The following is a 26,821-nucleotide window of genomic DNA, read 5'->3' on the forward strand; positions in this document are numbered from 1 at the left end:
AAGATAGACGAAATTATCTACGACTTCAAAGTTAAGACTGTCAACAGTGACGTGAAAGCCTAGTTTCGGGTGCGCTGACTGTTTGTTTGATGACAGGAGATATTTCGTCTTGCCCTCGTTCACTGCCAGACCCATCTGCTTTTCTTCCTTGTCCAGTCTGGAGAAAGTAGAACTAACAGCGCGGGTGTTGAGGCCGATGATATGATGTCAATATCATCGGCATACGCCAGTAGCTGTACACTCTTATAAAAGATTGTACCTGCTCGATTAAGTTCTGCAGCTCGAATTATTTTCTCCAGCAGCAGGTTGAAGAAGTCGCACGATAAGGAGTCGCCTTGCCTGAAACCTCGTTTGGTATCTAACAGCTCGGAGAACTGACAGAGCTTTAAGTGTTGCTCAACGTCAATTTACACAGCCGTATAAGTTTTGCGGGGAAATCAAATTCAGACATCGCGGCATAAAGGAAGCTCCYTTTCGTCGAGGAGGTGGTGTGTATCGATTCTCCTTTCACAGGTCTTGTCCATGATTTGGAGCATGGTGAATATCTGGTCGGTTGCTGATTTGCCAGGTCTAAAGCCACACTGATAAGGTTCAATCAGTTTGTTGAGGGTGGGTTTTAATCTTTCACACAATACGCTCGATAGAACCTTATATGCGATGTGTAGAAGGCTAATCCTACGGTAGTTGGCGCAGATTGTAGGTTCTCCTTTTTTAAAGATTGGGCATAGSACACTTAAATTCCAATCGTTCATTCCCGCACGTGTTGCGGTMGATCGTAACGTTGCGTGGTAGGCAGCCTATTTTCTCTCCGCTACGACACGGCACTGCTCGTCGTACCAGCTGTTTGTTTATTTCACTTTCCGAAAACCAATGGTTTCGGTTACAGCTGAATGTAGGTAGTTTGAAATGCCGTCCCACAGTTCTCTTATACCGAGTTGTTGACGAGTGCTCTCAGAGAGCAGGTGTGCAAGCCGAGTAGAAAATCGTTCGGTTGTCTGTTGTGATTGCAGCTTCTCGACGTCGAACCTTCCTTGTATTTGCACAAAGGCGGATGCGAATCTTGGCTTCAACAGATAGTGGTCCGAGTCGATGTTAGGACCTCGGAGCGCACGCACATATAAAACACTGGAAACATGTATTCCGTTTATCATAAAATGATCGATCTGGTTGGTGGTTTTTTGATCCATTTGGTTTGTAGTGCCAAATTACCTTCTTTGCCCATCCTGGCATTCAAGTCGCCAAGCATCATTTTGACATCGTTGCGGGGGCAGCTCTCATAAATGCGCTCCAAGCACTCATAAAAGACATCATTGGTCACATCGTCCTTCTCATCCGTCGGGGMGYGGACGCAAATCAGCGATATGTTGAAGAACCTCGCTTTAATGMTAATTGTGGCTAGACGCTCATTCATCGGAGACGTTCATAGTACTCGGCGACGGAGTCTCACGGCGATGATGMYAGCCTTTATTTTCACAACCCCACCCAACTGGGCAGCGGCACCTTCCCAATTAAGGGACCGGACTTTCCAGGTGCATGCCCTCAATTCGTAGTCCTTATTTCGTTCGCCATGGTCATCATAAAAAYGGGGGTCTCTCATCCSAGGCTGGTTGTTCCTTTTCATTGGGGATGTTTTTTTTACGTGGCGGGTCCCAAACCCTGCGCACAACCCTATGTAGAGGATATTTCGCCTTCTCACTTTAGCTCGCCTTCAAACGGRTGTTCTTAGGCTACCCAGAGGATACTTAGTCAAAGACCGGAAGTCGTGAGCTGCTTGAGTCACATGTTAAAGAATCGTTTGTGGCCACTCCCAAGTGAATGGCGATCAGAGAACTTTGCTCACTTTYGTCAACTTCTAGACATGGCTCAATCCTCCATTTGGTAAATACATACATATATTAGCTAAGTTAAAATATTGGGTAAATGAAGAAAATATCAAACAAATAATCGGAAATCCTAGTACTCGAAATATTGGCTTAGACTAATTTCATTCATATTCAGCGCTAAGCCAAATTGTGGTTAAGAAATCCAGTTAATTTCATTAAAATAGTACACATACTCGAGAACAAGTTTCCAATTATTTTTATAAATTTTATTCACACACTGAGCGACGTATTCGGCATAAAATTTGCTAAAATTTGCTAAAATATGCTAATATTCTTCAGATCCGATCTAATGCCTGTCCAGTTCAATTGAGTTATTTTCATAAAGCCATCATGGAAAAAAGAAGCTTGGTTTTCTTTTACACAATAATTACAAAACAAATAAAAAAAATGGGAAGAAGAATAATAGAATTTTTTGCATACGAAAACTAGTTGGTATAAGATTACTCGTATGATCASAAATTGTTGGATAGATTTTCATCAATTGGCATGAAATATCTACTTATTTTCACAACACTCYGGATTATTCCGGATCCTCCTCGCTTGGCGGTTCGTCTTTGAACCCCGATTTTACGTCGTACGTAAGACATGCCAAAACCGAAAATATTTATCATTTCAATTTCTTCTAGTTAAACGCTTCATACTTACACGTGCTGTTTGGCACGTAACCCCCGTCATAAAATAGCAAATGCTCACGAAAAGTTGCAATTGGAGAACGGTTATTTTGATAATAAAATTGAATAATTTGACCAAGTATTCTCTGGGTAGCCTAGGAACATCCGTTTGAAGGTGAGCTAAAGTGAGAAGGCGAAATATTCCCCTGCATAGGTTTGTGCGCTGGGTTTGGGACCCGCCACGTTAAAAAACCACCCCAATAGCAACGCAACAACAGCCTCGGATGAGAGACCCGACTGAGTAGGCAATTGAGAAGCAAAGTCCTCTCTCGACAAACAAAAACCAAACTTTGAAAGTATTCGACGCAGTACCCGCCGGGGGAAGCAGAGGAAGAGGAAGACCTCCACTCCGTTGGAAGGACTAAGTGGAGAAGGACCTGGCTTCACTTTTAATATCCAATTGGCGCCACGTAGCGAARAGAAGAAACGACTGGCGCGCTGTTGTTAACTCGGCTATAATCGCGWAAGCGGTGTCTACCCCAATCAAGAAGAAGAAGAATTGAATAATTTGTAAAGAGTTGTTCTTTCCAACACTTAGAAATCAGATCATCCCTATTGGAAAGCCCGATATAAAAACCAAAGAGTGAAAAGAAAACCTTTTCTCATTCTATTGCCGTATACCCTACTGTGTACGCTATAAATGCAAATTGTTTGCTCAATTTCTTTCAAATATCTCACATACTGACTATACTTATAATGTAAAAGTCAGCTGGAACTCGAAAATCCTTACTTTTGGTACGCCTATATGGGTGGTAATAGTACTGAGAGGTTGCTATATTAGTTCAGCTTTGTTCAAAGTTTTGTTTTGAAGGTGGAGAAATCATATGGAATCTGAAATTGTGGTATACATATATGTATTTATTATGTAGAAGAGTTGCACTGCAATTTCGCTCATTCCCCCACTGCAACAAAACATTTTGAAATAAAGTTCTAGTCCAAACTTAGTTGATAATGATGAAATAATTACTAAAATCTAAAGGTGGTAGGTGCCACGCCCATTGTGCATCTTTGGTACTGACTCCTATGAAGGCCTTCGGTATCATCTTGAATGTGGAATTTAATACTTCTGAGTGATTTACTTATTGAGTCAAGGCACTTTTAGCAGTTCATAACATAATAKTTATATGGAGAGTGGACGAAATTATCACCCGATTTCAACCTAGAAATGTTTATCTCCCACTCCCACTTTTTGTTGTTTAAGACAGCAAAACATAAAAGTTATAAAGTGTGTTATTAATTCACAAGTATGAATTATTTACCTTATTATTTATTCCATTCAATACAGGAATTTATTTCTTTTATTCGTAAGGAAGAAATTAGTAAAAACATTTCAGTTGACTAAGTATTGGATATGCAGCTTAATGATTTAAATATCAAGACCATCGTCGTTTGCGTTTGTTTCAAAATTGAAGAGTCAAAATTTCAGGTTCCTTTTGGCAAAGAAAAATGTAAGCTTTGTTTACACCATAATACATATTTTTCGATAACATATTAAACTTGTAACAAAATTACAATGGGGCTACGAGAATGCCTAAATCGATCTCATAAACTCGTGTTATTAAACTTGAGAAAATATTTCTACCATTTCATTTAAAACATTTAAATCACACACTAACCGATATATTCGGCATAAAGTCAGCTAGAATTCCGAAAATCTTTGTGACTAGAACATGGGTACTAGGGATATGATAACGAATTTCTTCCATTCTCGCACCACTTCACTGTATATGTATGTGTTAAACTGTGTTCACTTAATTATTTATCCTTAAACACCATTTTGTGGACATGACAATGTTCTAATTCATTGYCATCATTAGTTTCGATATCCTAATATTTCCTTGCATGTGATAAAGGCTTTTAAAAGATTGAAAGCAAATGCGTTCTTATAGTTAGTTAGTAAATGCCCTTYGAATTGTCATTTTGATATAATACAACGCAGGTGGCAACGCTCAATTAATAATGAGAAAAAAACATTTCCCAAGAGAGGATTCAGGCGGGAAACAGCTGATTTTATAGAAACACCAATGATTTTGAAAAGACAGAGAACACTGTAGTCACATAACGTTCAAAAGACAAAGAAACCTTGTTTACTACATTAATTCATAATTTAAACGAAGAGAGTCAATATAAAGAGATATACTCTTATCTTTGGAAATGGAAACCATAAATAGTTCTCAGCAAACAGTTCAGTTCAGGCTATTCAGTTGAAATATATCCAGCAAATAKGCAACTTTAAACGGTAGATGGACAGGCATTCCGTCGGCAATTTGTTTGCGTTGTGGCCATTGTTGGTCTTTTGTTGGTCTTTCTCTTTCTTATTTCTCTTAATACGGTTTCGCTGTTCCSTTTCTGAATTAATATTTCAGAGTGTGTGTCAGAGTTACGAGTAAAATTGGTTGTAGGCGAATGTAGATATGAGCAGTTCAATGTGAATCGGAAGACATGTGTTTTATGGCGGTCGCCCAGAGCCACCAGCAGCCATTATTCATTTTTTTTCATTTCCATCAAAAATAACGAGATGGAAGGGGATGAAAATGTCATCGCCACTCCTCCTGAAAATACAAAAAATATTTGGTGAAATTGTTGTTCACCTGCCGACGGCGGACGGTCGTTCGTCCGGAGGTTTTAGAAAATTGTATTTTGAAGTATGTAAAATATCAAAACCAACTGCCATTCATTAGTAGTATTGTATTATTATTTAAATTAAAACACAAAAATAAGATATTAGAAAGTAGAAATTGTGAAATATCAATAACTTCTGCAAATGTGCTTAATTTGTATGGTTTTACATAAACMTCTATGTTATTCAGTCTATACTCAACAAATACATATCCGGACTATTGTGYTCTCAAAAATTGTACCTCCAATTAAACAGATTTTCAACAGCAATATGTTAAATGAATTTTTAAAATTAAGGTATCTGCTTAATTCAGATATATCAACAAAAAAATTATCGTTCAACTTCATGCTCTCTGGTTTTATATAAAAAATGGTGCAGAATTATGTAAATTTGTTGTTTGCAACCAAGATAGCGAAGCGGAAGAGAAATTAACGGTCGGCGGAAGCCAGTGCGAGGCAACAAAAGGTTATTTGCTTCAGTAATTTTCGTTTTAATTTTCAATGCTAGAAAACGCAYACTTGAAGCTGTCGTAGGGCAGAAAGTGTTCCACTTGACTGCAGAAAAGTTGTGAACTTTTTTATTAATGATAGTTGTAAGCTTGTGTTAAAGGTTAGCGCTACTCGGTATGCGTGACGGTTTATTTGAACTACTACAATATTAATTTGTATAACAGAGAATGAATAAAAACACCAAAGTTAACAAACTGTTAATTGGTAATTTGATGTAAGATAGGAGCTGGAAATATGCATTTGGTTTTCTTTTCATTYTTGTAGTACACTAAGCACTGCTTAAAAAAATCGTAAACGGAAGTCCAACTTAGTAAGGCGAGTCTCTAGTACATATTTAAATAATTCAAATCAAAGACAATGTACACTTATGAGAAGATAATATTAGAAACCACTGCCGCAGCGATCCGAAACAAAACAAAACAATAAATAGTGAAAATTTCGCCCCACTAGATATCATTTACGTTTCGCTGCATCTGCGAGAGAATGCTGCCGTCGTTTCGTTTCTGTATTGTTTTCGCTAACTGTGGTTACTCAGACTATATTTTATTTTAAAACAAGAATTTAGTTGACACTTACTTAACGTGTGATCACAGAAGGGACTACGAATTGTATGTAYATATAAAAAAATGTAAGGTTCAAGTGTGTACCGAAAAGCACTAATACCAATGGCGCCACTCAGTTTTCTTCAACCATCATGTAAATATACTATAAATAATTACTTGATCAGGAGTGCAAGCGCTAACTGGAGTAAAAATWAAATACTCTTAAGCGAAATGTACTATAACTAAAAATTAAGACAAATTCAGAAATTTTGATATTGGGTAGTAGCACATATGTATGTATGTATGCATATCGCACAAAATACTAAGGAGGGTCATATCTCATTAAAATCCCGCACACTGCCGATGTATTTTCAAGCCCACAGACACCGAATGTGTGGTTCTTAATGCCAATGACTGAGACAAATAAATGAAATTCAACGAATCTATAATAATATATATTATTATGGAAAAAATTTCTAAAATCAGTTACATTTTTTCCCTTAGCCATTTATACATATGTATATGCGTGTAAGAAGCTCAGAGAGCATTTTTACCTAGTTATGAGATGTCTCGATGCCAAAAATGGAGAAAATTTAATCAATACTTTGTCCCTAAATTCATATGACTAATACTCTTTTTTTTAACTATCAGCTTGTTTTATATCTTTCAAATTGARTTGGACATGTTTGTAGCCGGATTTCATTCAGTTGCATGATGTTATGTATATGATATGATAATGTACCGAAATTGGAGTACTTTCTGAGTTTTAGAATTTTAACAAACAGGACGTGTACTAWGTTCCATCAAGATATGTATATTAATTTTMCTCAAGTTATCGCTTGTACGGAMGGATAAATAGACAGTCACTTGAACTTTAACCAGTCTTCTCGTTATTGTGATTTAKAGTATATACTTTATATAAAAAGCGATATATGTCTCGATTATTTTTAGGTGTTACAAACAATAGTTGGTTGAACAAAACTACCGTGTTCGAGAAAACTATAGTGTGGGAGTAAACAAATATTTACATCACTCCTAAAAATTTTTAAAGTTAATTTAGTACACGAATCAACTTTTCTGCCATTCACTGAGTTAAATTCGATGAAGTGAAATAAAAAACGTGTGTAATTTCAAACAAAAATACACGTACGAAAAAAAATTTTAATATCAGTTCTGCTTGTCTTATTTTCTGACGGCTTTTGCTGTTTCACAGCCCTTCCACCCATAATTATAGGTCGTTTYTCGTCTGCGACCCTCTGTTTTCACTCCCTTTCAAACAGCACTTCAAACACATACATACTGGCAAATTCCCGAGCTTAAATATAAGTATAAGGTACCMTTTCCTTGACAATTTTCTTTACATAGTACACATCAAAAGTGGCGCTAAGAGAGTAGCGTACAACTAAAATCAAGAAAACGAAGAAAGTTTCAAGGAAGCAAAACTCGCATTGCTTTGTGAAATGTTCAATATACATACACCAATATATAGTTCAGTGTGTTTATGAAAGCCGCTTAGTACGACGTTGTTTCCACTTTACTGCTTCCAATTGTTTGTCTGTCTACCTCATCATAGTATGCATAGTATGTTTTCTGAGGCCTTTTACAAATATCATCTTCCAAGTCTAGTTTACGATATTGCGTAGGATATTACAGTCTCGCTAAGGAATCGTTTCTTAAAAAGTACAAACATCAGCTACATTTATTACTTAATATATGATTTTCATGAATATTTTAATAATGTGCTATTTCTGTACTCCATTTTCCTTGTCTCTCCGTAAAGGAAATGTCCTGGTGGTACCTCTCGCCTTGTCCGAGATAATAGCTCCCAAATTTGTCGGATAGAATTCCAAAAGAGATTCTAGCACAGATATTTTAAAGGACATATTATACCCCAAAACGTTATATGACATTACAAGTTCATTTATTAAGTGTTTGTAATTTTCCGATTTATGGTGCCGAAGAAATTTTTGACAATATCACAAAATTTTCTGGTCATTCAGTTTATTTTCAAAGCTCTTTTCTTGTATCAGTTGCTATTTTGTGGACCGACAAATTTTTCTTATTTTATTTTTGCCTCGCTGAGCTTGCGGGATTTCTTCTCATACAAGCATATCCACCGCTATCAATTTCAGACAAACAAAAATAACAATAATTTACATGATCCTTCGATCCSGTCCAAATCATTGGTATGGCAAATGGCATTTATCTGGGTTCTCGTTCAGTTCAACTTTATAGCGGTTTCACACACGGTACACAACATTTATGTGGAAAACAGGTTTTATCTTGATTCCTGACTGGATAAAATAAACTCAATAACACTGTTCAATTAATGACGTGAAATTTAATGATATTTTCCCATTAGTTTCCGCTGAACCATCGCGAACCAGATGTCCTAGTGTAAGTCCATTTGTTTGCTTTGATCATTTTAGCTCGGACTCAACACCCGCGCCGTTAGTTCTGCTTTCTCCCGAGTGAACAAGGAAACAACACAAATGGGTCTGGCAGTGAACGAGGGCAAGACGAAATATCTCCTGTCATCAAACAAACAGTCGTAGCATTCGCGACTTGACTCTCACGTCACTGTTGACAGTCATAACTTTGAAGTTCTACATAATTTCATCTATTTAGGATCCGGTATAAACCCCACCAGCAATGTCAGCCTGGACATCCAACGCAGGATTACCCTTACCAACAGGTGCTACTTCGGACTGAGTAGGCAATTGAGAAGCAAAGTCCCTCTCGACAAACAAAACCCAAACGCTATAAGTCACTCATAATACCCGTCCTGCTATATGGTGCAGAGRCTTGGACGATGACAAACACTGATGAGTTGACATTGCGAGTTTTCGAGAGAAAAGTTCTGCGAAAGATAAATGGTCCGATGCGTGTTGGCTACGGCGAATATCGCATTCGATGGAACGATGAGCTGTATGACATTTATGAYGACATTGACATAGTTCAGCGGATTAAAAGACAGCGGCTACGCTGGCTTGGTCATGTTGTCCGAATGGACGAAAACACTCCAGCTCTGAAAATATTCRACGCAGTACCCGCCGGGAGAAGCAGAGGAAGAGGAAGACCTCCACTCAGTTGGAAGGACCAAGTAGAGAAGGACCTGGCTTTGCTTGGAATATCCAATTGGCGCCACGTAGCGAAAAGACTAAACGACTGGCGCGTTGTTGTTAACTCGGAAGAAGAATGTACCGGTTAACGTTAGATCACTATATCGGGTATATTTGGGTTAGTTGTGAAAATATGTTTCAACGCAACTTTATGAAGATAAGATAAGAAGAATTTCAAACCACAGTTGGCCATCTGTACTGCGATTTGCAGTACCAAATTACAGTTTTGTATATTAACTCACTGACTTTGATTCAGAACTATTTTTTGATAAATGAAATAAAACTATTTGATATCAAAACATGTTTTTAAATATATTTATGGATATTTGTGAATTGTTTTAAAACATTTAAACAAAGTGGTGGTTTATTTTCGCAAAATTGGAAGAACGTTGTAACTTTTTTAGTTCTCTTTTCAGCAAAACTTTTGCCTCGTTGAGCAGATCATTTTTTATATTATTCATATCATCGTTTCCGTGACGTTCTTGCCATTCCAGGATATTTTTGAAGAAAATGTTTAGTTTTTCTGAGTCATGCATTTTTGTGAATTTGCAACAAGAACAACTAAAAGAAAACAATKTAGCTCGCTTCTTTCAACTCTCACTCTAAATAATCGGAAGCCATGATCTCGCCGTGCACAGCGCGAAGCAAGGCACAACACTCTGACATCTGCCTTAGCTATTTACCGTTCTAGGAGCCGCCAGATGAAACTGACTACTAAAAGATGCGTCGTCCTCAACGTCTTAATTTGCGACTTAGCTAGCAACAATATTTTCGATCAACGGCATTTTGTGGGCGAGATAATTTTTGATTCCGCCCATCTACAATGCCATCTTGTTATTGTACAAGGAAATACACCAAGATATTTTATCTGCTACGTGAAATTTGGCACTTATCACATTATTAAATATTTGGGTGAGTTTGCTAATGGCATTATGCTTGAAATTAGAATCGTTTGCATAAATTTTGTAATTTGAATGAACTGATCGTTTGTCTTTAATATTGTCAGTAGAGAAAATACTTTTTAATTCTATGGTCCACCAGTTGGATGCCGTATCTCCAAGAATGGTAATAAATCAAGTACTGTTGAATGATTATATATGTGCGTATGTATATCAATGTCTTTTTGTAAGCTTAATTATAGTTAAGTTTTCCGAATTAAATAAAATAATTTTTATGGCGAAACCTGTATAAAATTGATGTTTCGATTTAAATTTTACAAAAGTAAGTAAGGTAGAAATAAGTTCAGGTGTAACTGAAAATTCCTAATTTTAATAGTCGGCATATTCGATTGCGGTTGCTTTGTTACCTTGATTGTTGAGCAAGCCAGGAAATGATTCCATCGATATCTGCAAGTAGCCAGAGGCTAACTATAAGTAGGAGACCTAAAATTTCCTCACTGAATACCGTCCAGCTATGGTCTGGCTCCTGAAGGTGTCCAATATTGTGCACCTATTAGGACATTATTTTCCTAAGTCAATATGTTTCCGACGTGTTCTCGATATCATTACAAAAAGATTTCCACCATTTTTAATTTTAATGCTTAATTACATCGTTTTTYATAAGGTATTAATATCCCTCCTTCTATTATTTGGCTAATTTAAATTTCTTCCTGCAATTTTTCTGTAAGTACGGTGGTCACACTCAATGAAGCCTAATTTTTACCCTATTACATGTTATTTTACAATCTATTTTTAATACTTTTCKGCAAGAGTCTCTGAAGTGTTAAACGAGTATTTCGGATTAAAAGATAGAATTTCTGCTTTTAATTCCAGCATCTGTGAAATTTTCCATTCTGCTGTTGAAAGGTTAATTCGTAAAAAAACTGAATTTACGGTTCATTGTACATGTGACGTCTTAGTGAAAATCTCTTTACTAAAATCAATGGTGATGATTATAATGTGTGGATGTTATAAAAGGAAGAACATTTTTGCAAAACATCCGCTAACTTGTTGTTGAAAAAAAAAACTTTTTTAACAAATTTTAAACTCTACGGAATTACTTCGAAAATTGTGTAGAAAATGAGTGTAATATATAGTATGTGCGATGTAAACAGTTATGAAGTTATGAGGGGCACTGAATTTAAAAGTACGAGTTTCAGGAAAAATGCTTTAAAGTTTTAAACACTGAAAGATCAGATATAAAGTAAAACTTTCCTGAGATGGGTATAAAAATACTTGTAACTTCGTATATTTAAATTTATATTTCGAAAAAYAGAGTCTGTTTGTGTCTATTGATCAGTACCTTAGCTAAATTAAGTGAACGCATAGTATCGGATTTACTGTAAGTTAATGCTAAAAACTTATGAAATCGCTCAACAAATTATCTAGTTTTCATATCCTACATATGTCTAATTATTATAGTATATACAGTATACTTAAGATATGTCAGAAATGAAGGCAATCAGAAAAGACCTAAATATAGGAGATACAAAGATTTCTCGCTTCGTTAAATTTTTACTAAAATACGTTCAACAATTTAGGAGTTTACCCCAGAGAAAACATGTCACGTAAATAAACTTACCGTGCGATTCTGTACTGTGATACARTATCAAGTCTCTAAATTTGACAGAGACAATTTTTGAGACAATATTGATTGATTTGATAGTCACAAACTCTATTACATTTCATTATTCAGAGATGTTTTTATACTTGAATGAAAATAAATATGTCGATAACAAATATTAAATTTTCTATAACATAGTTAAAAAACATAATTATCAATAAAAATAAAAATATATGTTGACTTTGTTTCATAATATTAACGAAATTTATGTAAAATTTATTTATTTTTAACCTTTTCGTGTTTGAGTTGCTTACAAAATATAAAAAAACGACAATCGATTAATATCTATGGTGATCTCTATTCAGTATATTCAAAATGGCAGACAAGAGTTCTTTTTGGTTTTGTGACTTGCTAACTACCAGGTCTCAAATTTGAGTCAATATTTTAAGACTAAAGCTAGAGACTGTTTAGTGAATAGTAACTAGTCACAAATTGAGATTTTACCACAAAATGTCTCAAATAGAGACTAGAGACTGGTTACAGAATCCCGCTATTARTCGGACTATAACATTACAGGGACCCAGTCACCAATATGTGGATTCTAGTGCATATGACTATTTCTTTTACCGAATATACATGTTAATCTGTGAGGTGTAGTATTGAAATTCGGGAAAATATTTTTTTGATGACAATATATGTTTTTGTGCCAAAAAATGACAAGAAAAAATAAATTCGAGTCAATACTAAACCTATCTCCCACATACCTAATATAAAATCTTTAAACTTCTGRTTGACTTTATACAGYATATATCGGCCAATATGTAAAATTAACTGGATGTATAGTATAATATTGGTTATATATAGTTTAAGGACAAAAGTGAGATAGTTATAATAATTTCGTTATTTTAACAAACCTTATACCGAATAGCTGAACTATTGTGTAAGTTATTTACTTATATAATTTCTTGAAAATATGTTATAAAGTATAGCTAAGCAATGCCGAAGGTCAATACAACAAGTCCAGACTTTAATTTCCCCCCCAGTGTACCCTGTATAGTTATATTTAAATTTCTAGTTGACTTTACATTGTTTGGGTTGGTCAAAATTTGTGATATTTGATACAGTTAAGTGGCCAAATTTTTGGTTTAAACGTCAATTTCTAAAATAATGAATTCATCTGGTGTCGGTTTAAGAAATTTTGGGCACTCCCAACATAGTGCATGTTTCCAAGCTTAATGGCTGATATGCATATAACTTTGCATTTCGCTTTGCTTTAGGCATACATATGCTTAAACAGAGAACTTCGATGCATAAATTTCTATGAATGCGTTCCCATCGAGGCAAAATAATGTTAGATGAAGCAAAATATTGGGCATGGCGTATTCGTGCCAGTTATCCAGTAACAGTAATCGTCTTTGATTTCTACACCSGAAATCAAATTAAAATTGAGTCTTATAGCGGTCGTCCGATTTTGCTAATTTTTGCACTATTACATAGAAATATCAGATAAATATAACGTACCAAATTTGGTTGAAACCATCGTCCAATTTTTACCTCGCTTCTTATAAAGCCCTCTAATACCATGTTTACTATATAGCAACCATGTTTAYTATGTGGCAACTTCCAATCGGCTGCGATGTCTTGTCGGACCCGATTGACCCTCCGTTTGAGTAACTTGAGAACTTCCACGTAAAACTTGGCATTGATGGTTTGTCCAGGAGAAACAAATTCAGGTCTGAGTTCAAAACTTTGCGCACACAAGTCACATTGTCGGTGTTTGTCGAAGTCAGAGGTGGCCTAGCAGGGTCCTCATCAGCGACCTCTTCCCGGCCTTCCAAAAGGCGTAGTGCCAAAATACACCACTTCTTGCTAAGGCAACATTTGGGTAAGCCTGCTTGATCATATCAAGTAGTATTGACTATATTTTTTACCATTACTTCATAGAATTAAATGAAACAGCTGTTCTTTGAGTTTTATTAAGGTATCTTACATTACATCAACAATACATAAGGTGCAAAGTCAACCGGATGTTTAAAAATCCTAATATTAAGAGAAACATTGGCCCGATTTAACCTTATTTTGACATATAGAATAATGTCCCCTAATTTCAGTTATATATCTCGCACATTGACCAATATTTTCGGTATYTGGGGGATTGAATATTTATAGTTCGACTTAGACAAGTTTTAGTCATATGTTGTCACACCTCATAGCCAATATTTGTACAAAGCTTCATCCGTATATATTGATTCTTTTTTAATTCTAGTTTTTATTTTTTATAATAAATTTTATTTTTTATAATTGAAAGTAAATGAATCGGGTGGGGTTTAAAATAGTATTGTAAGGGATGTAGATGTGATTTCTCTCCCATTTTGGCAATATTACGTGGGAATTTTATCCTGTATACCAAATTTAGTTGAAATTGGTAAACTAAGCTCGAAGATATATAATTTTACTTAAATTTGAGAGGTGTTACACCCATTGTCCATTCAATTCCATCATAATTTTTGAACKCGATGGCCACMAAGGGCACRCTTTCAGAAGTCCAGACGCTGAATCCAATTTTCGGCGGTTTTCAAGAATAAATCAGCCGATACTGGTGCAATTTCACGTCCGATATTTAAATAAAGCTCATCAATCGTCGGCGCTTGTTGGCATAGAATATAGACTTGACGTAGCTCCACAGGATATATGTAGTCTAACGGCGCCAAATGTTACGACCGAGGCGGTCAATTGACTGGATCATYTCGTTAGATAAAACGTTGCCCAAACTTGGTTTTCAATAAATCGACCATTTGGACCAAAAGAATTCGGTTATCATTGAGCGGTAGCGATTCCCATCGAGCCGGTCTTGATCATCATGAAGGAAGTACGGCTCAATGACCCCGCAGGCCCATAAATTTCATTGATATCCCAAACCATTTTTGTTTTATTAAAAAATCTTTTGTCTTCGTTCTTATTGAAAAACCCGCTCTTAAAGTTGAGGTCGCTGACRTTGGATTTCCGTAGTAAAGTTTAATAATTTCGGCTGGTTGTTGAATCGTATATCTTTCCATGATGAAATAGCAAAMCTCACTGAAGAGAAATGTCGAAAGTGTGGGAAAAATATAGCGTTTTTTGCTGTCCTTATTGGYCAACTTTTGTAGCGTAGCTATTGAAAAAGCCATTAACTATTCCGATTAGTATCAAGTGATACAAACAACCTTTTGGTAAACAAAACTATTATACCTTGTAGAACATGTTGCAATAGTATAATAAACAAACATAAATATAAACAAAAAACAAAGAACACTCAYATACGTAGCATATCGAACAAAGAACCAACGGTATGAGCTACTATCAGCTTTGCCATCAACAGCACATAAATCATATTTTCCATCGCTTATAGCGACTGTTTCTCACCTTCCAAAAGTGTCCTTTTAATTCGATGTCCTTCATTTTTGAATTTGCGATGTCTCGTCGTCATCGCTCTGTTTGCGAAGAAACTCCGTTGTGGCAAAAAATTCAATTTGAGATTTTACTMGTGATCGTTATCTTTTTGTATGTCTACTCGCGACACCCTGGTGTGATGCTGCAACAAACACACTGATATACAAGGTCGCTTATATACATACATAAGTTCGTTTTCAGCCTTAAGCCAAGAATGGCAGTGGTATTCTGGCGGTCAAAGGCTGTGTASGTTCGGCTATGAAAGTTTGCAGAATTTTTATGTTGAATGCAAGCAAGTTCACCTGTACGCATCCCTTAAGAGGTCATAAAATCAAAGCGGTGAAACAGTCTGACAAGCGAGTATAATATTCATATCACTTCGCATTTGTTAGATGCACATCCATCTCGGAATAGTTTAGCATTTAGCAATTTTATAATTTACAGATAAAAATAAAAGACATGTTATTTCTTTAATTCAATATGYATACGTACATATGTATGTMCATATGCTCGCACACTTATACATACATATGTTTGAAATTACTAACTGTTTATTACCTTTTATTGGCTTGAAATCAACAGTTTAAATATGAGAATTCTTTTTTTTTTATTGTTATTGTTTCAACAACTGTTAAATAAGAGCTTTCCGAATTGCTCAAATGGCATGCGCATTGAGAAGATTTCAACATTTTAAAATTAAGAGTTTATTGAAATTTTTTCGTGATACAATTATAATATATGATAAATACTATATAATATTAAGCACTGTATCGCAGCTTAATAATGTCAGCGATGCAACTGAACGTAGCGGGAAATAATTTTCGAAAACCTATTTATTTAATATGGGAAATGATTGCCACATTCCCTTAAAGAATGTATTTTTCATTTATTATGTTTAGAATTAAAAATCGTTAACTTATCATCTAAAGTCGACTTTAACAGGTACTAGTGTTGCAAATCTTAATTTAAACAAAAAAAAAAAAAAAAAAAAAAAAAAAAAAAAAAAAAAAAAAAAAAAAACAAAAAAAAAAAAAAAAAAAAAAAAAGGTTGACCTCGGTTGCATATAAATTTTAATACCCTTTACATAGCAAAAGGTTTCCATACAAGATTCTAAGAATATATCGTTACATTGGATAATAATKCGTGCCTAATTTCGTGAAGATGTCTTGAAAAATAATAAAGTCTTCCATACAAGGACTTGATTTTGATTTTTCAGTTTTTTAACAGTTACATCCAATAGCAATCCGATGTCGGTGCAATGAGAAACTTTTTAGGAAGAAAAGGACGTGTTCAAAATTTTTGATCGATATCTCAAAAACTGAGGCTCGCATATATACAGAAAGAGAGACGGGTGGTTAAATCTACTCAGCTCTTCATGCCGAAAATTTTTTTATATATATTATAGGACCTCTGATATCACCTTCTGGGTGTTTCAAACTTCGGACTAAAGTTAACAAACAAAAAGAAGAAAATGAAACTAAAGAATCTTTTGATTATATTACCTTATCAACAAATTTTGTAATTTGGAAACCAAAAACCAATAAAGAGAATTATTTCTCTGCAATAACTCACTAAATTCTCTTTACTCATACTAGCAAATTAGGGATGTTTTCCAAAGAAAGAGACTTGCAGATTTTAATTGTTGCTCATATTAGCTGCTATGGAACTGTTAAGAAAATATACAGCCGCACAGTTATGTATGTATATACATATGTACATATATGCATTGTATAGTTATATATAGATAGAGGAAATCTGAAGATACGCTCTTGGCTTCTTCTGTCCAGTACTTTTTGCTTAAATATATATGTATACATATATATATTGTAGCATAGTACGAACAGCATCTGTATCTACATCTGCTCGATTTGCTATGAAAACGAATAATCATAAACATAAAAATATCCAACAATAGCAAAAATAAGATGAGCTAAAAGTGAACAATAAATACTCGCTTTGAATTGGTAGTTGAGCGCTTTGGCCTCTCTGGAACTAGTGTTGTGTCACGGATGTAAAAAAAGCAAAAGCTCTYATAAAAACATCCGATAACTCGAACAAAACTGAATTGAAAAATAAAGTCAAAGATTAGATTACAATTTAAAAAGTGCGAAGAAAGAGCTACATATAAATATTTTAAGCAAAGGCAAAGAAGTTCGTGTGAATCTATAATACAACATAAGTGAAGTGTAAGGCCGTCGGCTAAACGTTCAACTGACAGCAGCTCGATTCTTTACGGAATCATGATATAACAGGCGGTGTAAAATGTTTTTCATGAACGAATTTAAGAATCGGCGGAATTTGCGTTTCGATAATTTTTGGTGTCAAATACGAACATGTTCGCATTAACTCTCGTTGAGTCATTTTTGTTGCCCGTCAGAATTTTGAGAATTAAATTTAAAATACTTCTAAGAACCAAACGGAAAAAATTCTGTAAATAACAAAGAAGGAAAGTTTCATGTTGTCAACCACCCGCCACATCGTGTCATTTGTCGTTTACTAATTATTGAGGAATGTGTACTAAATTATATATGTAGTTTTATATTTAATTATAATTGATTTAGTTAGAAATCATTTCATTCTCCTTACGACTGCTTAAACCCAAATGTGCTAAAGGAATAAGTTGAATTTACAACAACTCAAGTTTACATTTCATAATTAGTTACTAGCAGATTGATTATTGCTGGATGGAAACTTAGGTAAGTTTACTTCTAAAAATAATACAGTATTTATATTGACTTTAAAGGTGCCACATGAGCCGCCCCTCATAAAATAGTGTTCTACATTTACATATACCAGCATACGTATGTATGTATATATATATATTATTTTTCAAAAGTAAAAAAGTACTCAGAGCTCTCTAAGAAATATTCCTTTCAAGCTTGTTCAAACTAAAAGTTGATATAGTTTGAAAATTTGCGTGGATTGATTCTTATCAGCTTATTTCATTTTGAACACTTTTTTACGTTTTCGCAACATATTACAATAGAGAGTATAATAGTTTTGTTACCCTCACCGTAATCTGTCTGTAACACTAAAAATCGTGATAAGTATACGTATCGTATATATGATCAGGATGATGCCACGAGCTGAATTATGGGTGACTGACATTTCGTCAGTACAAGTTGTAATTGGAGTAAAAAGTAAAATATTTACAGTGGATCAATAAAGTTAACATACACCTCGTTATATTAAATTACGGCACGTTTGTTTGTTTCAAAAWGAATAAATTTTGTGGTTTTTTTTCTATCCATTTCAAAATATGTATATTAACATTAAATATAGGATATTTCTTGTACGCAAAAAAAAAAAATTAATGCTAAAGCTTAAAATGGGCATAATTCATATCAAAAAAGTTTACGTGCACTAATGATTATTTATATAAATCAAAAGTAATTACAATAATTTTAGCGGTTTTTTTGCCTATGTTTTGTGGCACTTATTGTCTCTAGACGTCGACGAATGCTCCTCACTCGATTTTTATTAATATTTCCGGATATTTCGACCCACTAAGTCGATGATCCAGTTTTTTGGCCATATTTTGAAGAAATTCGATGTTTTCGAAAACGGTTTTCCAAAATTTTCCAGATATTTTGAATAGGATTAATGTCTAGTGATTGCGGGTCCTATGGAGCTATTTTTATTTCCATAACCACCCTGCACGTAAAAGATGCAATGTGGATTTTGGGTTGATATCCTGTGGTTAATAGAAATGGCTGCTATTAACATTCGATTTAAGCACTCTTAAAATTTAAATTTATTTCTTAAAATTTTGAGGTACATATGCTTATCCATGTTTTCCCTAAGAAAGTATAAATGGCCAACTCTAGAAACTGACTAATTCGTAATAAATATAATAAGAATTATTTGAATGTATGCGTACAATTTTAAACAGATTCTTGCTCAAAAATAATACAATTGCTAAGTATTTGGAATAGTAGAGAAAAGAACTGCAACCAAATATGCGTGAATAGATTATAATTGACTCAGTAATACAGCCAATTTTTTCGTCTTTCCACGCCTAAGAACCGGTTCATTATGTGCAGTCCACTAGAATGACTGTCGATTRGAGTCAAGTAGGAAATGATGGAGATATGTTTCTATTATCACACACCGACGCAAAAACTTCTCAGAATCAGTTACTCGTTGTTTTTGTTGGAATATGAACTTGCGAGGCACCCACTTTCCATAAAGCTTCCGCATCTTTAGAGCATCATTGTCCTCGGTGCTCATTTCGCCTGTTTCCAGCTTAGCAAATATCTTCTCAACGGTGGATTTCTCTGAGCCCAAATTCAACAGTATTATCTCTCAAAAACCATTCCTTTATTAACACACGAAACGCTTTATGATCCATGTTTTTGTAAACTAAAACAAGTTGCTTCACAAAAATGCTGTATCTCATTAACTAATAGTTATAATCCAACTAATAAAAATCATATTCATAGATAGTAGTAGTAGTATTATCTATGCATATAATAAAACTAAACATGTACATGTATATGATAAATTTGCAAAATGATTAAAGCACACAGTATTGAATTCAGTATCTTCCAAAATTTTCATGTATTAACTTGCATTTTTAAAAATAACATCATGTCACATGTTGCTTTGATATATCCGTTATCTTTTAGCTCAGTCGCCACTTATGTGTGAGCTTCGCAGTCATTTATGTTTTGACTTGAGTAAAAATTTATCGAAAAAATTATGTCAAGGAAAATTTTGTATTTTCAAGTGACAATTGTGAAAGATATAATAATTAATTAGTGCTCAAAATGTATAATCTTCATTACTTAATTTGATATCAGTGTTGATAAAAGTTTATAAAACTTGAATGGCCCCTTGAGGACCCATCAGGAGCCTTRAGGAACCGCCAGGCGTTTAAGCGTTAATATTTTACTAAAAAATATTTTTATATTATAATATTTTGTAGTAATTCTTCGTTTTAAATTAAACAAGTGCGGGTGCAAACGAATATTTTACGCCCTTGCAACTTGCAAGATTTAAAGCCAGGGAAATAACTTATACTATAAATATTTTACATACATATTTATGTAGTATATGGGTGTTCAAAGTAATATCGACCTGATTTANTACCAACACCAATCATATGGAAGTCACCCGGATGTTATATAGTTTGTGTGGCTGTGTGGTACTTTCTCTCACACATTTAATGATATTTGCCGTAAAGAGTCAATTATAGGAACTGAGGTCCAAATATTCGGTACCTAGAGGCTTGAACGGGTTTTGATGGATTTGGAGAATTTTGGTCATAAGATGGTACACCTTATTAGTGCAAAATTTATCTCGCTTTAWTAATTGCTTCTTGATTTKTGTATTGAAAAGCAAAGAATCAGATGGGATTAAAAACTGCGTTAGATGGGAAGTAGTCGTGGTGGCAGTCTGGTTTCGCCCATTTTCGCTCTGTAACGTACGAATCTGAGAAAAATGTCAAGTACCAAATGTGGTTGAAATTGGTCGGGCACATCCCGAAACCATCTAGGGTGTAAAATTTTATGTCATTATGGTATTTAGATTTATCGCAATTTTAGTAATTCTTAACAATACCGTATTTCCCATGAGCGATTTTGGGTTTGATAGTTGAGAGTCCTCTAGAAAATATATCCATCAAACCAATTAGAAGACGGGGTCACGGCAATTTTCGCAATGTTCTTAGCGCACAGTTTGTCTTTAATAATGTAATTTCTTGTACAAAATTACAGTTTTATATATTTATTTATATTTATTGCTTAGTTGTGGCACTTTATAGGTTTGCGCTGAATGGAATTTTGTGGGCGTGGCAGTGGTCTGAATACGCCCATCTACCAACTCGCCCTAAGCGCATACAAGTTTTCGGACGGACAGACAAAATCACCCGTAGCCTTGGTAATTTATTTACATATAACCTTATATCTATCTCGATCAGTATAGGGTGATACAAACAACCGTTATTTAAATAATACTATTGTACTCTATAGCGACATGTTGTAAGAGCATAAAACGTACTATATTCAATTTATATTTTTTTATTAATTTGTATTGCCACCTTTAGCGTTTTTGACACTGCTAATTTTTTTTTGGGTTGGACTCTTATAAAGCGCTTAAATATAAAATTAACTTACCGAGCAAGCGCGATCGCAAGGTATAGAATTATCATAAAAATAGTGCTCGGTTAGGGTAAAAAACTTGGGTACCTCTTTTTTTCTTTAATGGCGATGTCATTTATTCTTTATGCTAGTTGGCACCATTTCGGGATACCAAGTGCAACCACGTTCTTTTCCACTTGGTGCACCTCTTTCTCTTCTAACCGTAAATAATCGGTATGCCACCAATACACCAAATTTCCGACTTTGCAGCTTATTTTAATCATCTTATATTGGTAAGTATGAGAGATATTTTTCTGTAAAATACTGAGGCTCTTAAAGGATAGAGGATCCTTCGAGAAATTTTCGAAAAATCGATTTTTTTGTTGCATTATATTATCCGATAATACTGTAATAAACATTCTCTCAAATTTTGAATTCGAAATTCAAGTTATTACGGTAACTACAGCGTTTCTTGGAAAAATAGCGACTCCAATCTTTAAACACGTCTTTCTCGGAATTTCAAAACGGTTTCCACTATCAAAGAAATATTTTTGAAGATATCTAGATCTAATTTGGAGAGAATATCCATTCTTTATCGCGCTATGGAAGCTTTCTTTCTTTGAAATCTTCCTATTTTTCTACGGAGAACTGTCGACCTATGGGGCGATTGCGACTATCCTACAGATTACTATAATTTTTGAAATTTTCGTTTAAGATCAAAATTACGGCCGCAATCGTGGACATTGTACAGGACATTTTTTTACGTGTCATTTCAACAATTTATTTAACTATTTTAAACGCAATAAATAAACATAAAAGAATCATTTTGTATTCATCATGAGTGTATTTATTTATAAAAAAATGGACCGATTAGTTAATTTCAACATTACACTGAGAAGATCTCCTAAACAAAATTTATCTTACAGCTGAGTACGAACGAAAGGGGGCTAAACCTTCTATCCCTAATATAATAACTATATATTCTTTGTGCAACAGTAAAAAAAATTGCGGGAGTATAGAACTTTCGGTCACAGCCGAGCTTATGCTTTCCTTACTTGTTAATAAATAATCTTTATACGCTTAACTAATTTTAGATGTGGCGATTTACAGAAAGAAATTATACTATTTTTGTAAAATATTCTGTGATTTTCAAATAAACTTTCAAACGGATCAATTCGTAATTTATTTTGATTCGCTGAAGTACATTTGTTATAACGTTATTTTCATATTACGTTCTCTGAAAGCTTCACAAGTTCCATAGGTAAGGTTGGCCAGATTAATGGTAATCTTTACATTTATAATTATTTATTAAGGGTATAAAAAAATATTTTCTGTAACAAAACTATATGTCAAAAGTGAACTATTAGTGAAAAAGGCAGGTTCGCCTCAAGGTCGTTTAAAACAACCATAAAGCATAACTATATAATTACACCCTACGTGAGCAGGATTGTTTGTCTGCAGTTACAGGCAGTAGACGAGAAAATGACGATAATAAATTACGTGCAAAACAACGTGTGAACCAACATAAATTATTTTCTTAAACCACTGAATATGCACACTTAGAACATACAAATGAACTTGGACAGATGCAAACTGTTCAACTAGATGTGCAAGCACACATGCCTATACGTACATATTATGTGCACGTACACGTTTATATGTATTCACTCATGTGCGTGGCTCTATGCGTTCAGTGAGTACATGTACTTACTTGTACGGGATCAACAATCGATTAAGCGTAGATAAAAATCAATTTGCAGGAATAATAAAATGGCGCAACCGGGCCAAATTGTGGACAACCAATAGTACTACAATTGATCGACCATTGTAGATTAACTTGCCTGATTTGAACTGAGTTCAGTGGGTAAGTTGAGTGTTTATATGTCATAAACTCCATCGCTGTGTTTGTGTCATTGTCATTCCTGCTGTCTACTTCCTAGTAATTGTTTCATCTTTAAAGAAATTTAATGTTTCGACATTGCTAAAATGTATACAAATTGGCCGCGAGGTGCAATCAAAGCAACAAAGAAAACTTCGTAATCAATGGATATGCGCCAACGTCTCCACTGCAACAATCACCTGCCTACTGAATGTGTGGGCACTCGTGCAATCATATTAGTGATTCATAAAACAGGACTTAGGATATAGTATTATGATATATCTGCAATCCAGTTAAAGGTCGATAGCTGTATGTACATATGCGCTTTATCCAAAAATAATATTTGTAGCTAGTAACATGCCAAACACTTTAATTCCTTGATCATCTTCCAATCACAATACGCGATTTAGAAGCTGTAATAGTAACAATTGTATTTAAAGAATATAAGCTGTAATTTTTTGATAATTTTTGTATATGGACCAAATATTTAAATCGAGTAAACAAACTTTGATTGAACACATTAGAGTATAAATTTAATTGTCAAATTTACCGAAAGGTTTTCTGGATATCGAAATACATCTTGATATGAATATATGCATTACTCCAGCGTGTTAAAAACTGAACGGATGTTCGTCCATCCCACAGGTAAAACCATAATGCACCCAAATATTAGTGTATGCATTTACTGTACTATTGGATTTATACTCGCTTTAAGTTACGTTTAATGACTCTATTCATTGAGCCACTCCTCTTTTACAAATGCAATAGCCAGCTCTCGTTTATGACCCAACAGTTGGCTTGGCCATAGTTGAAGTTGAGTTGGTAGTGATGCTCAATTTAAATGGCCTGAAGCAACGCGACTACGAATTTGTGAAAAAGGTGCAAAAAAAAAACAATGCCACGCCCACAAATTTCCACTAACCAAAAACATAGAAAGTGCCATAACTAAGCACTAAATTAAGATATAAAATTGAAATTTTGTACAGGGGATCTTAGTAGTAAGGGGCACCTGTGGACAAAATTTTTTAAAAAGTGGGCTTAGCACCGTCCTGTAATGGGTTTAATGCCCAAATACTATTAGAACTCCTCTGTGGAAATGGATGAAATCAGAATATAACTCCACTCATTCCTCATATACCACTACTGTTCAAAACTTATAAAAGTGCGATAAATATGAGACATTCAATTCTACCTCCGACATGGTATGAAAGGGTTTTATAGGAAGCGGTGTGAAAATTGGACGATGAACGTGGCTCTGCCCACTTTTTGTTGAAATCCCATATCTCAGGACCCGAATGACCGACTTCGACAAAATTTAGTACGTGGCAATACTCTCTCATTTTAATTTAAATCCCACTATATTCATTCATTTACATGTCATTAGGGTGTTAAGGAAATATTATATACCAAACTTCATTGAAATCGGTTGAGTACTTCCTGAGATATGGTTTTTGGTCCATAAGTGGGGACGCCACGCCCATTTTCAATTTTTAAAAAAGCCCTGGATGCAGCTTCCTTCTGACATTTCTGCCGTAAAAKTTAGTGTTTCTGACGTTTTTTGTTAGTCGGTTAATGCACTTTTAGTGATTTTCAACATAACCTTTGTATGGGAGGTGGGCGTGGTTATTATCCGATTTCTTCCATTTTTGAACTGTATATGGAAATGCATAAGAGAAACGACTCTATTCAGTTTGGTTGACTTAGCTATAGTAGTTTTCGAGATATGTACAAAAAACTTAGTAGCGGGCGGGGCCACGCCCACTTTTCCAAAAAAATTACGTCCAGATATGCCCCTCCCTAATGCGATCCTTTGTGGCAAATTTCAATTTAATATCTTCATTTATGGCTTAGTTATGACACTTTATAGGTTTTCATCATGATATCTCAATTTTTACTCAAGTTACAGCTTGCACGGACAGACGGACGGACGGACAGACAGACATTCGGATTTCAACTCTACTCGTCACCCTGATCATTTTGGTATATATAACCCTATATCTGACTCTTTTAGTTTTAGGACTTACAAACAACCGTTATGTGAACAAAACTATAATACTCTCTTTAGCAACTTTGTTGTGAGAGTATAATAATATAATCAATTTGTGAGATTTATAATTGATATTCAGGGATAATTCTTCTCTATTAATGGTATGTATGCATRTTAAATCGAGCTAATACTTCCCTTAGCACCTATATATCTAAAATCCAGTTTTTCGCAGTTTCGGATGATTTGTACCGCATATATCAGCCAATATGTTAGTTATCTCAATGAAAATGGGAGAGCGTGCTGATAACAGTGTATCTCTCTGCCTAAAATAGACAAATTTGAGCAAGAACCTGACCTAGCTCCTATGTAGCTAATATAAAGATTTTCGAACACCCGGCTGGGTTCACCAAAAAATAAATAAAATATGGCAAAAATAGATAAAATCGCATCGAGTCGTTTTTCTAACAATTCTTATGTCTCTTATCAGTGTATGAGTTATATTTATTATTTGGCCATAAAAAATTGCTCGAATTTCGATCGTCTGGTTTTACATCTTAAAGTWTTTCCCGGGCTTTGATTCTTGCAAGTTTCAAAGGTAAAAATGTTCGGTTGCTCCCGAACTTAACCCTCTTTAGTTATTGATAGTTATTTTTATGAAACAAGCTTATCTACTGATAATAATGAAACAGTCAATGAGARCTGCGAAAGAGTTGGTTTTCACTTGTTTGTCATGTAAATAATGGTAAATTTTAAGAAGATGTAATAGAGTATTTATATAATGTTGTCATATTATGACGTAATATTTTCATCGAGGAAAACAAACGCGAATAGTCGAACGAACCACTTTCAAGTTGGTTCTTGATCGCTATAGATAAATAWCCTGCGTACTTTTAGATAATAATTTAATAGGGTCTGCCAAATTTTGTTCAATCATTTTGTTTAATGTTTCTGGTTGAATTCTTGCTATGCGATACTCGAGAATAAAATTCGAAATCTCGCCGAAACTTGGTGCCTCCTTATTGCTTGGCAATTTTGTATCGAGCTTAGYCGTACTATTGGCTTGCCCCTTACCTTATAGCGTTGCATATACATATGATGCCAAATTGGAAGAATAATAATTATTCTCGTCTCCCATACTAAACATATTTAACAATATAAGTTTTGCCTAGTATTCGTTTCATATTCTAGCAGTAATTGTCGTGTTTGGACAACTTATTTCGTTTCAGCTCTTTCATATCTTGTTTTATTAATAACCGTTATGTACACAGATATAAATTTTTCCTTTTTCGCCTGAACTTTTTGCGTTTATATTTAACAGTTATACAACATCCGAGATATATACCTATACCTTTCTGTGTTTACATCGGTCAGTTGTTCTTTATAGCAAAACGTGCATCAGGTATTCAAGATGAAGGTTAACTGCTTGCTAATGATAATTCCCGAATACGAATCTTGCTACGGCATAAAAGTAGAGATATATCAGCTCTACAGCTACATATTGTATAACAATGTACCGTTTCCGATTGAATTGCTTTTGGGAAATTGATGAAATAAATTATATAATTTCTGTATATAACAACGGTGCATCGATGCACC

General features: G+C 34.6%; 1 protein-coding gene across 6 annotated transcripts in view; it reads left to right on the forward strand.

Moving 5' to 3' along the window:
- LOC108968150 (homeotic protein antennapedia) overlaps nucleotides 1-26,821 on the forward strand; it is a 167,286-nt gene that overhangs the window by 56,211 nt on the left and 84,254 nt on the right. The window contains exon 1 of one of the 6 annotated variants that reach the window (XM_018931945.1): nucleotides 17,931-17,975. The exons of the other annotated variants lie outside the window; for them this stretch is intronic. The gene's annotated coding sequence lies outside the window, so the exon portion shown is untranslated. Of the gene's footprint in view, nucleotides 1-17,930; nucleotides 17,976-26,821 lie in introns of those variants that run through there. 6 annotated transcript variants of the gene reach the window in all.

Source organism: Bactrocera latifrons, unplaced genomic scaffold (assembly GCF_001853355.1).
Source record: "Bactrocera latifrons isolate USDA-ARS-PBARC rearing strain unplaced genomic scaffold, ASM185335v1 scaffold_205, whole genome shotgun sequence".
Lineage (NCBI taxonomy): Eukaryota > Metazoa > Arthropoda > Insecta > Diptera > Tephritidae > Bactrocera > Bactrocera latifrons.